Below are 12620 nucleotides of genomic sequence, written 5' to 3' on the forward strand. Positions count from 1 at the left end.
TCCAATGACACAGTTATATTAAGTAGTTTAATACATACACAGAAAGATACTGTATGACCTCTATCAAACATCAAGTATACAGTTTAGATACAGCTTCTGGAAAGTCCCAGGCAAATTTCCAGGGTCAAGTGAGACCTACATCTGTTTTTGATTTTCTGTTAAGTTTTGCAACTTTCTCTGGATATTATTTCATATGCACACGTCATTTCACAGACTCACTCTCGGGTTGGATAAATATTCCCTAGGGCAAATCCATTCCTTTTACCAGTGCTTACACTTATGCACCCAGGATATGGGAGGGGGCTTCTCAGATCTGAACAGCTGAGTTACCATAGCCTGACTTTTGACTCATTCTCTTATTGGCATATATTATAGCCTCTTTTCTTCCCTTTACAAATGTTCTAAATAAGATTCTCACAGTGCTATTGACTTCCTGTAATACTTTCTGATCCAGGTATACTAGACCCAGAAACCCTCTCTTGAAACAACAGGCAAAAGGAAAATCTCATTTTGTTGGTGATTGTCATCTTTTATTACCCCAAATTGTTTATACCCACCCCCCTTTTTTGTGGTTGTCTGTGTTGTTTTCACAAATTTTTTATCCAACCAATCAAATGATTTTCCCAATGGCATTTCCCACATTGTCCAAATTTCATTTTCCTGTTTACAGATTATTTGCAACCAAAACAGAATTGTATTTCTGTAATTAAAATTCCTAGTAGCTATACTATGTTGTCTACCTTCATGATTCTACCTTCATGACTCCTACTTTCTGAGAACACACTCCTCAAGACTTCTCAAATACTGTATCCCCATGCTTCCCCTCTTTGGATACTTCCTGCTATAGAGGTAGTTGAAAAAGGCCTCAAAAAGAGCACCTTATAATACCCCATTCCTAATTCATTTGAAGGACTGAAATTGTAGTGGACTAAATCCAAGTTGATGTTAAGAAAACCTATGTGAGTATTTTTATTTAAATTTTCATGTCAACAAAGTAGTTATCTTCACTGATATGACATGCAGTTTTAAAAAGTTAAGCTATATCATTGAGTGTTAGATTATAATTGCATATAATTAGCAAAGTACAAGTCTTTACAAAGGTTGCAACTGATTAAACAAGAACTCAGAACTAAAGAATCCAGGATTAAAATATCACTCTTAGAAAGATTATTAAGAATAAGAGTGTAAAAAGTATTTTCTCATTATTTTTACCATACCACACTGTATGCAATGTGAAGTATATGGAAAAAAACAAACAAACAAACAAACAGCTGGAGTGATGAGGCAATCCTTTAAAGTGAAGTTATTTCAGAATAAAAGTAGAACTTTAATGTGGCCCTATTTGTTTATTTTGCTTTTGTTTCCCTTGCTGTTGGTGTCAAGTCCTCAAATATATGTCTATGACAGATGTCAAGTAATATATAACCTGTGTTTTCCTTCTATGCATTTTATGGTTTCAGATCTTACATCTAATTGTTTTACCAAGTTTGAATTAAATTTTGTGTATGGTATTAGATAGTGGTCTAGGTTGATTCCTTTGCCTGTGGCTGTCCAACTTTCCCAACATAATTTATTGAAGAAACTTTTCTTGCTCTATTGTATGCTCTTTGCTTCTTTATCATAAATTAGTTGACAATATGTTTGATTCTATCATTTGCTACTCCATTGATATTTGTGTCTGTTTTATTCCAATGTCATCCTGTTTTAATTGCTATCACTTTGTAGTACAGTTTGAAGTCAGGAAGAGTGATCTGTTCTTCCAAATTTGTTCTTCCCCTCCCTCCTTCCTTTCTTCCTACTTACCATGATGTAATTATGTGTTATTATGCATAAAATAATTATGTTATTATGTGTAACTTCCGCTATGTCCCCATTGGCTCAGTCTGACCAGTGGAAACAGGAGCACCATCAATGTTGTAAGACTTTATCAATACTGTGTCTACTCCGGCAATCAAGAACCACCCCCAGTAAATAGTCACTAAACAAATGCATGCATGAGTACATACAGTGGTGTTCAAAAAATAAGTCTTGAGATGGAGGTGTCAGGGATGGGGAATTCATCCCTTTCTTTCTCCATTCTTTTGACTGGTCCAATAATCAAATTGACCCAAAACTGAGTAACAGGAGAAAGGAAGTTGATTTAATTTCATACACACAGAGACCCATGAATATTAAATTTCGAGAAATGACCAGAGTATTTTACTTTTATATTCTTTCTAGTCAAAGAAGAAATGAAAGGAAAAAGAGTTTTTAGACTAGTGAGAAGTAGTAATTTCTGTTTGCATCAACATTAGGGCCCTAATTTTCCTATCCCTGGTGATAAGAATACCTTCCACTCTTCTGTTAGAGCAAGAGTAGCTTTTCACATGGGAAGTCATTGCCTGCTTGAAAGGACAAAGGATTGCTACAGTGTTCTTTGGGGCACTCACTTGTTCTTAAGTAACTTTGGTTCAAAATAATCAATATGCCAAGGTGCCATATTTTGGGGTAGCTTGTTTTGAACTCTATCATAGGCTATTAGGTGTTATTTTAAATTGAAATATAAATTTGATTAAAACTAATACAAACTCTTAAATTAATATTTGAAGTAGCTCCTTTCCCCAAATAATGTATAGATTTGACCTTTCCTCTAATTCCCTTAGTATTTTCTTTTAGAGAGGGAAAATCTACTTATCTCTGTGTATTATTTTATTACTTGATCAAAATATAATTCCAACATTTAAACCAGGGAAACAGATATTATAGGAATGTGGGCTTTCTATTAGATCTGGATCATAAGTTAAGCCAGCAGCAACTGATTCAGATCCAACTATGGTGAACATGAACGAGATGCTGAAAAATTTTTAAGAATCTCCATCAAGAGACAAACCCACAAAAAGCCATAAGATATAGAAGGCTATCCCCTGGTTGTGCAGGCGGCTGAGCACCACGCTGCGAAAAAGAAGAAAAGAAAAAAAAAAGATACAGCAGGCTATAAAAACCTGGTGCAATTTACCTTGGCCGCCCACTGGGCTAAAATAAATACCTCTCTCTTTTTTTTTCATATGAAATTGCAAAACACATTTTGAAATATCCAGCTAAATTTCAATATGCCATAAAGCCATCTCTAAAGCAGCTATAGTAAGAGAATATCCGATGTATTTTGTTCAATTACAAAAAATTATCAGGGTAATAAATTAGGGCTTTTAAATCTAGGTATCAACTTGAACCACAATATTGGTACAAGCTGATCTTACAAGGTGTTCCCTAGAGAATAGAGTTAACATGATGAAACTAAGAAACAGAGAAAACGCCCACACTTATTTTATTTTTATTGAAGGTAAAAACCACCTGCACACTTCTCTGTTCAAAGAAAAATATTCAGTTTCATTTTTCTCTCACAGTTAGAAGTGGATTCTGTAGAACTGGAGCTACTTCTGCTTCTTCTTCCACAAGAATGTCATTTGCATATTTGGGGACATGTTAAGGTGCTCTCTGTGATTTAGCGAGTTTATAAAAAGGTAATTTGATCTCAAATCATAGTTTTCTTTCTTTATTTCTAATACTGAAAGCTGCAGATCCTTCTGAGAAGTAAGCCATGAGAGGAAGACATTAGTTTGCCTTGTATTAGATAATAAAAAAGTTCCACAGGGGACGAGTTACATATTATGACATTGTGAATATAAGGCTCATTTGGATTTAATTCATTACTACATCATGCTGCACAGGAAAGCAATTTTTAAGCAATAGAAGTGCACTTCATTTGTAAAGGACCCAGCTATAACACACAATCAGTTACTGAAGACAGAAAGTGATTTCCCAAATCACGCATATAAAATTTAATATATTTGCTCCAGTTATAATGAAAGGGAAGGAACTTCAACACCATTTTTTTTCCAGATAAGAATGACACTTTGTAAAATTTGGAAAGTGTATCTTTGCTTGGGGAGTCATCTACATTTTGATGCCAAAAGCTGAATAAACTGAGGAAAATGATTAAGAATCTTTAATAAAATATTTGAAATCCTTATTGGACACATAGACTATAATTTTGAATTCTGTCTCTCCATAAGTTTAATATTATTGTATTAGGAAAAAACTAAAAAATATTAATTGATGAAATAAGGATAATGATTGGTGTTGGCAATTTTTTAAAATCAGTGTCAGTTTTCTGTTTTATTCAGTTTACTCATAAAGAATAAGTTATCGTAGAGTAAAAAATTAAAGCTCAGTCAAATTTGAGGAACTGACTTACATTTGTAGAGATTTGAAAGTCTTAAGTCTGTAGGTTAGACCAGAGAAAGGAGAGTCAGGGAAGAGTTACAGTTCAAGTTCAAAGGCTATCAGCTCATACAATTCCCCCTCTTCATGAGATTTCAGTCTGTTTCTAGCAAGGTCTTCAAATGATTGCATGAGACCCACCCACATTAAAAAAAGGTGACTTGTTGATTATTTAATTTCTACTGGTTAAAGTGTTATTCTCACTTATGAGATAACCTTCACAGAAACATCTAGAATAATGTTTGACCAAATGGCTGTACCCTGTGGCCTATCTAAGTTGATGCATAACATTATCCATCACACTATGGATATGTAAGTGTCTGGGATTTGGAAAATAAAGTCACATATCCATTCTGTTATAGGTTCTCAACATAGGAAGAGTGGTAAGAAAGCTTTTATCATTCATTTTTAGTTATCTGAACTACTAACCAACCCTACTTGCTTTCCCATCAGTAAAAAATGTCCTACCAAAATTTGTTTTAAGTGATAATTTGATTTGGTAATTTTTAATGTAAATTTCCTTTAAATTTTCTTTTAAATTCCCTCTGTAAACCACCTTTATGACATCTGTACTAAGGTTTTTAGCTGAAATTTTCAAAGACCTTGCTTAATTTCTGAAACAATTTTAAGCATGGATTAAGATTTTCAAATTATAAACCTCAAAGGGTCATGTCTACCACTTGAATCGTGACTTCATTGACATTAAAAAGGAACATGAAAGAGAGAAGCAGTTCCCAATCTTTCCATGTTTAACTTGTACTTTAGTAAATGTGATCGTTGCTAACTTTTCAGTAACAAGAGTGTTGGGAACTCAAGTGAATTCACAGGAAACTGACATTCTTGATCTTCAAAGGAAAATGTTTGTTTTTCACTTGTACTACAATCTAACTGACCTTGTTCCTTTTTTAGAATGACTAAGATCAAGTAGTGAATGGATGGAAAAGCATATGATAGCCAATGCTGGAAAAGATACAAGAAAAATGTGATGAAGCTCAAGGTTGAACAGTTTTCACCAGAGGCAATCAGTAAGCACAGAAGGTCTTGATATATCTGACAGAAATATTTTACTGACTGTGCAACATAGTTGCTGCAAGAGTCCTTTTGCTTCATAAAATATATTCCTTCCTCTAAAAACAGAACAAAAAAATTTGGAAAATTGCATTGGCTTCATTAACAATTTAATTAGCTAATGTTTTATGGCAGAGAGATTTGATGAAAAAGTTTAAAGAAATAAAATTTGTTTAGTAGGAAGATAAGTAACCCAATCTCATTATGTAACCTTGCGTGTCAGGAGAGGGGACAAGGAGGGAGAAAGGGAGGCAGAAAGGTAGTGAGGGGAGAAGATATGGAGTAGAAAAGAAGAAAAATGAGAAGGGACAAGGAAGAGGAGACAATAGGACAGCAGAGGGAATCCTTTGATTCAACCTGACCATTGAGAAGGGAAAATACAGCCGTCATGTAAACCTGGCCCTACAAGGAGCTAACCCCTTTCATAAAACTGCAAGATGTAAAGAGACCTCTGAAGGGATACATTAATAATTTATATCTCCATAAAATCTGTGATTATGGAAATACCTTTCTGTGAAATTTTCAGCTTCATTGCTTCCATAAAAATGTTCTCTAAATTAGATATAATGGCATTAAAAACTATACAGTGACTGGCAGAGTACTTGGAATATAACAGACATTCCATACATGTTTACATAGAGAAAAGAAAATCCTCTGCCTTCAAAATCAACATTTTCAGTAAATGTTATGAGAATGTGATAAATATTTTCCAAAATCAAGAGTCTGTTTATATATGCATGTATATATACCTATTTATTATTTCAATTTAAAATTTCAATAATGATTAATCAGAGGTATACCTTGTTTTCTTCAAAAAACAAGCTAATCCACATAAAAATGAATGCTTTCTCATCAAGACCTGCACTCTGCCTTCATTTTCTCCTTAAGTTCAGATTAACTTGGTGTCTGTACTGTGATTCAAGTACTGTGCTAGACTCACTGGTACTCATGGTTTCTTCTCCACTAAGGAGTAGACTGATTCATGTCAACCAAAAGAGAGAAAATAAAATGCTGAAAAACTTCAAGGAGAGAGGGAGACTTTCACTATGGGAAATCAAAGAGAACATTATGAATGAGCTGGCAACTGAGCCAGAACTCAAAGAATGCATCGGATTTGAGCAGATCAGGATTGAGGTCATTGCAGTTAAAGGCCCACAGTACACAATCCTCATTCATTCTGTTGGTGGGAGCTGCTCTTGCTCTGACCCAGTGCCTAAGGATTTGAAGGGCATAGGCATTCATCTGCGAGTTGATCCAATCCATTGAGATAATTAATGCCATCCTCTATATGGTGAGAAACTCAGTGAAGCAGTTGCTTAATCTAAAGTCCAGAGCAATAAAAACTATGCATAATTAAATAAATATTATTCTATGCATCCCTTTTGTGATTAAATTTAAGACAATTTACATTTGTTATCTGGAGGATCAATGATAAAAAAAAAGCTAATTACTTCCTCTAGGAACCATCACTCTATTACTGTTAAATTCATTTTGTTATCATTTACATAAATTGAATTATGTGCACTTTTGTTTTATATTTACATGCCTTTCACCAATTAAAATGCCAGCTGCTTTATTGCTTTTTCATTTCTTCCAAACTTTCTGCTCTCATTCCCCTAATACTGAAATTGGAGACAAACAACAACCATTGTGGGTAGAGAATACAGAGAATGAAATAATAATATAAGGCAGAAAAGTAGAAAGATGATTAGAAAATACCTCTGGAGTCTGGAGGAGAACAGTTGCTGATGGCATCACCATCACTAAGCCTTGCATTTATGTGAAATCATAACTCCAAAAAATATGTTCCTGTGGTAACACAGGAGAAAAAATTACTGATTGGGAGTATTTTGCTGAAATCAGTGCTTTGAAAACTATAGACAGCTTGTGAATCTCTGTGAACAGCACAAACAACTTTTCTTTGGATAAGGACTACTTCGCTGACCTCATTTAAGGCAGGAGAGAATGTGCAAATGCGAGTTTTCTTGAACAGAAGAGTAGATAGGGCCTCCCTGGTGGCGCAAGGGGTTAAGACGCAACTTACGAAACTATCGGCAGCCACTGCAGCATGAGTTCGATCCCCAGCCAGGGAGATACCCACATGGCGCAACAGACCTCTACTGACTAGCCCACTGCTCCCGTCACCAGGGTATTTCAGTCAATTTGCTTGTTCTGTTCCCCACTCTGTTTCTGGTGAATCCTCTCACCCCCTCCTCACACCTCACACCTGGCCTGTACTCCAGTTCTTGGATGCATAAATAAATAAATCTTTATTTATTTGTGTGTGGTAGTTGTAGAAAGGTAAGGATGAAAGGAATGAAGAGAATAGGATAGACAATAATACTACAATAAGAAAAGAAAATAATGTCTGGGTTAGATGAAGGGAACAGATAATGTTACTCTCTATGTAAACATGGATTACATAGAAATAAACATGTATTAAGGCAGGGGAGCAAAGATTTAGTTGAAAGAGTAAGTCACACATTTTATTTCTGATAAATTAAACAGAGATTGCCCCCTTTCAGGTCACAAACTTAGTATAATAAAGATCATAAAATATATATAGTAGATGCTAACTACAGTTCTAACATTTTAGATTCATTGGCAGCATATTATAGCAATCAACCTAGGGTTCTTTCTATAATTATTTGACTTGATAAAAGTATAGACTTTTCCTTTCCAAAAGAGAGAAATTCATCCCTACCAATTAAATGAAAATAATTATTTTTGATGTGATCCAGGAAAGGGATAACATAGGCCAAGAAAGGCAAGTCCTCACATTCCCTCAGATGAATTAGCAAGGGCTGCCAAGAGTGTTAGGTTAAGAAGGATTCTAAGGCAAGGTCTGATCACAATGCAAAAGACTGCTTTGACTCTCATGAGCACAAAAGGGCCATAAAACAGGAAGTGGATGTATGTATGTTGTAAGTTTGCCGCTTCTTTAGTTTATTGTAATTACTGCTAGTAAATTGTGCCAGTAGTACAATTGTGCCAGTAGCACAATTTGGTAGTACAAAATGTACCACTCAATTTATGCATAGGATTACCACATATCTTATTGTTCCCAAAGGGAAGTTAAGGAGAAAGAAGAAGGAAGTGGGGAAAGAAGAAAATAATTTTTAAAATGTATGTCAGGGCCACCCTGGTGGTGTAAGGGGTTAAGACGCAAGCTATGAAGCAATCCACAGCCACTGCAGCACGAGTTCGATCCCCAGCCAGGAGGGTGACCCACGTGGCACAACAGACCTCTCCTGACTAGCCCGGTGCTCCCCTCAGCAGTGTATTTCGGTCAATCTGCCTGTTCTGTTCCCCACTCTGTCTCTGGTGAATCCTCTCATCCTCCACATCTCTGGCCTGTGCCCCAGCTCCTGTATGCTTAAAATAAAATAAACCCTTAAAAAAAAATGTATGTCAGTAAAAGAGAAAATTAGATTTGAGTGTCCACATTAATTTATTGTATTGAATAATTACTAAGATATGCCTGTAAATGAAAAACTATAGAATATAAATAGTCTCATTCATTAAAGTACTATAGCAGATAATTTATAGCATTTTCTAATGTTTCTGAACAGTTAAACATCTGCTAAGAAAATATGGTGATTTCCTTATGTTTACCTATTTTCATAAAGATCATATCACTCATCACAGTTTAACTCATGTATAATTACCTGCACCAAGACAGAAAATACTGAAAAATATAGCTCCTTTCCAAATGATGCAACATTTAAAAAAGATAAAACTTTAGATTTTATAGCTTTTCTATTTCATTTATTTGTCTACTAAATATTTTTTTTTAAAAATACTGCCAGCATCATGTGACAGACTATTTTATATTATAATGCATTAGTTTCTGAATGTATAAAGGCCTTACAAAAGAATCTATAAAAGAATGGGTAAATGCTTTAAAAAGTTGTTCATGTAAACAAAAGAAATACAAATATCAATTAAGAAATAAAACTTTGCCAACATTAATTTTGGTCAATTAAAAAATATTGAAACTTTAAAGGCTGACACCCTGCAAGGCAATTTGCTAAGATAAGTAAAAAGCTTAACAAGTTTAAACTCCCTGAATCTATGTTTACTCTTCCAGGAATTTATCAGAAGGGAATAATTAAATAAGCTCACAAAGACTTATGTACAAGAATGGCTGCAGAGATAACCTAAATGTTTACTTATAAGATACAGATTAAATAAATTCATAACATTTATATAATGGAACACCAGTAGTGTTTCAATGTAATGATTTAAATCTATATTTATTAGTTTGAAAAATGCTTTCAAATATAAGTGAAAAATTTCAAAAGAATATGCATGGGATAATATAATTTTACAGACAGAAAAAGATGAAAATGATTTTAAAAAGTAGTACTATTATGGGTTAATTTCACTTTATTCTTTAGTAAATTTCTGTATATATATAATTTATAAGTAAGGAAATCAAAAACACCATTTTATTAAAAATATACCATATTATCAATAATTAAATTACATCATAGTTTTGCCATGTCTTCCTGCCATTTCTTCTTACCATTTCACAGCCTCTACAACTGTCAAAGGGCAATATATCCCTGGTATCAAAAATGAACTTAACATCATTGATTCATTCACTTCATATATTTCATAATTATTATATTTACCAATTTTGAGGTTTATAAATACTTTACTCTTTTTTAGCAATATGCCTATGAGATTTTAATGTATCATTCATTCAATAATTTATAACCATAAAGCCTCAGTGACTTTATTATACAGTGACAATATATTGCAACCTGTCACATTCAAGCTGCTTCTAAGTTAATGAGCCCTCTTCAACAAACCTAAGCAAATATGTTTTTACACAAGCTGACCAGCATCCCAAGAGACCAAAATTACTTACACTGAAGATAAGCAATTGACACAGAATCACAAACATCTCTGCCCCCAAAAGGATACTAATCATATTTCATTGTGAGAAATTTTAATGCACATGCTAATACCCTCCTCTTCAACTCCGGGTTTATTCCTTCCACAGTTCTCAGGCATACTTCTACTTCTGTCTCTGTTATGTTCTTTGTTGCCAGCCAGGAAGGTACTTTGGAAAAAGTTCTCTCTCTCTTTCTCTCTCTCTCTCTCTCTCTCTCTTTCTAACTTATTCACCCATTCATTTCCTCCCTTAGAAAAACACTTTTCAGGGCCTCCCTTGTGGCGCAAGCAGTTGAGCACCGCACTGTGAAGCTGTCCACAGCCTCTGCAGCATGGGTTCGATACTGGCCAGCTGGCAAGACTCCCACATGGTGAATCAGACCTCTCCTGTCTCACCTGCTGCTCCCCTCAGCTGTATATTTCCTCAGTCTGCCTGTTCTGTTCCCCGTTCTGTCTCCAGTGAATCCTCTCACCCTCCCGTGCATCTGGCCTGTACCCTAGTTCTTGTATAAAAATAAATAAATCTTAAAAAAAATAAAGAAAAACACTTTTACAATGTCTGCTAGAATGTAGGAGCCTGGTGGTGGGCAAAACAAGTTGGGTCAGTTTTCCCCAGGTATTTGCAATTTAATCTATTACAAAAGGAATACCTTTTATCTTGCACAACTGTTGGAATACTTGGCAAGAACTGAAATAATCTTAGAACATAGACAGGAATGGAAAAACAACAGAGAAGAGAGAACAAAAGAATGGGCTCAACTCGACATTAAGCATAAACCTGGAATTAGTAGGAACCTGGGATGTAGAGTTAATGTTACAATAACTTCATAAACATGGAAACTAATAATAAGGCATGTTATTAGCATGAGTAGCGGGAGGACAGTTGTCTTTAGTTGAGGAGCTGTTATTCATAGGAAGTTACTATAAACAAATATCTATCAAAATATTATCTCTTGAAGCAAAGCATCTATTATCTCAATAAGGAAAAAACTGACCATTTGATGGTGCATAATTTTGAATTTGTGTCAAACCACTGAATACTGTCTGGAAGTATAAATGCTGGTAATTATATTTTTGCAGCAAGTTTTGAAATTTAGTCTTGTTATTTTTTTTTTTCATTTAAGAGGGGGATATACAGCATATTATAAAGCAACTCCCATTCTGAGGGACACGATTAATATTTTTATTTACTTTTACATTTAAATTCTAAAATTTGCTTCCTATTGGCAAAGAAGACATAGGTCATTTTGTAAAGAGGGATATAATGCTAAAACCAAAAATCAGTAGGCCAAAGAAACTCAAAGGAATATAAGGAGAGAATGCAGTTACGTTGTGTGATTAGTACACAAAATACATGTCATGAAGTTTCATAAGATTTCATCACAGACTCGACTCTGAACATACCAAGAACCAAAGTAAAGAGGGATGAAGGTAAAGTTATTAAAGTCATCGTTTCCATAAATTAAAAATGAACTAGTTGTTTACGAAAGATAATTAGTCTTAATATTAAAGAAAAATTAAACCCATGGATCCTCTTCTGGGAAAGAACTTTATAATAAATGAATGTTAGTTTATCTATTTTTGACAGACCATTGACCTTCCTTTGCTTCAAGGAGCTGAACTCTTCAGAATGAACGTCCCAGATTCTGAGTTAGCAGCCTTCCTGTTGTTTTTAGCTGGTGGGATGATGGGTAGGATGCTGCATGTTAGGAAGAAAGGAGAACTTACGGTACTACTTCCTTGTTGTGTCTTCAGTGGTGTTTCTGACTGAAACTCCATCTCTCATCAATTTGTGTATGCAATAATCCCAGCTTTCCCTAGGTTACTCCAACTCCTTTTATCCCTCCAACCTAGGTTTAGTAATGTCTTTATTTTGTTATTAATCTATGGACTGCCTCTGTCCAATGGCTGCCTTTTCAGCTCTTCATCACAAATGGAATCATTTTGTTACATTAAATGCCTTCTGCTTTTTATATCCAAGGATTTTTCTTTTGTGTTGATTACATCCTGACTGATACAGGCACTCATTTAGGCAATGGCATATCTTCCTGCTAAATTCAATATAAACACATTTAGAAATACCATGGAAAGTGTTATTGTCTGCATATTATATGTTTGGGGATGCTTATGCAACAGTGAACAGCAGAAACAGAAGAGTGTAGGTAACAGATTCCTAGTGATCTTAAGGAAGATAATTTATCAACATTGATACATGTGCTATTTCAGCACATAGATTAACTGATGAAACTTCAGTGGGCATATTCTCCTGGAAAATGCCCTATAAATGAACACCTGCCAATGTCTTGGCTGTAATAAGTCAGTGTACCTAGAAAGAATATCCTGGGGATATAGTACCCTTCTTTCTCATCTACCCACAAATAGCATATATG

General features: G+C 34.7%; 1 protein-coding gene across 1 annotated transcript in view; it reads right to left on the reverse strand.

Moving 5' to 3' along the window:
* Positions 1 to 12620, reverse strand: part of NAALADL2 (N-acetylated alpha-linked acidic dipeptidase like 2) — an 881821-nt gene that overhangs the window by 648248 nt on the left and 220953 nt on the right. The gene's annotated exons all lie outside the window — the stretch shown is intronic.

Source organism: Talpa europaea (genome assembly GCF_964194135.1).
Source record: "Talpa europaea genome assembly, chromosome: 4".
NCBI classification, from domain to species: Eukaryota; Metazoa; Chordata; class Mammalia; order Eulipotyphla; family Talpidae; genus Talpa; species Talpa europaea.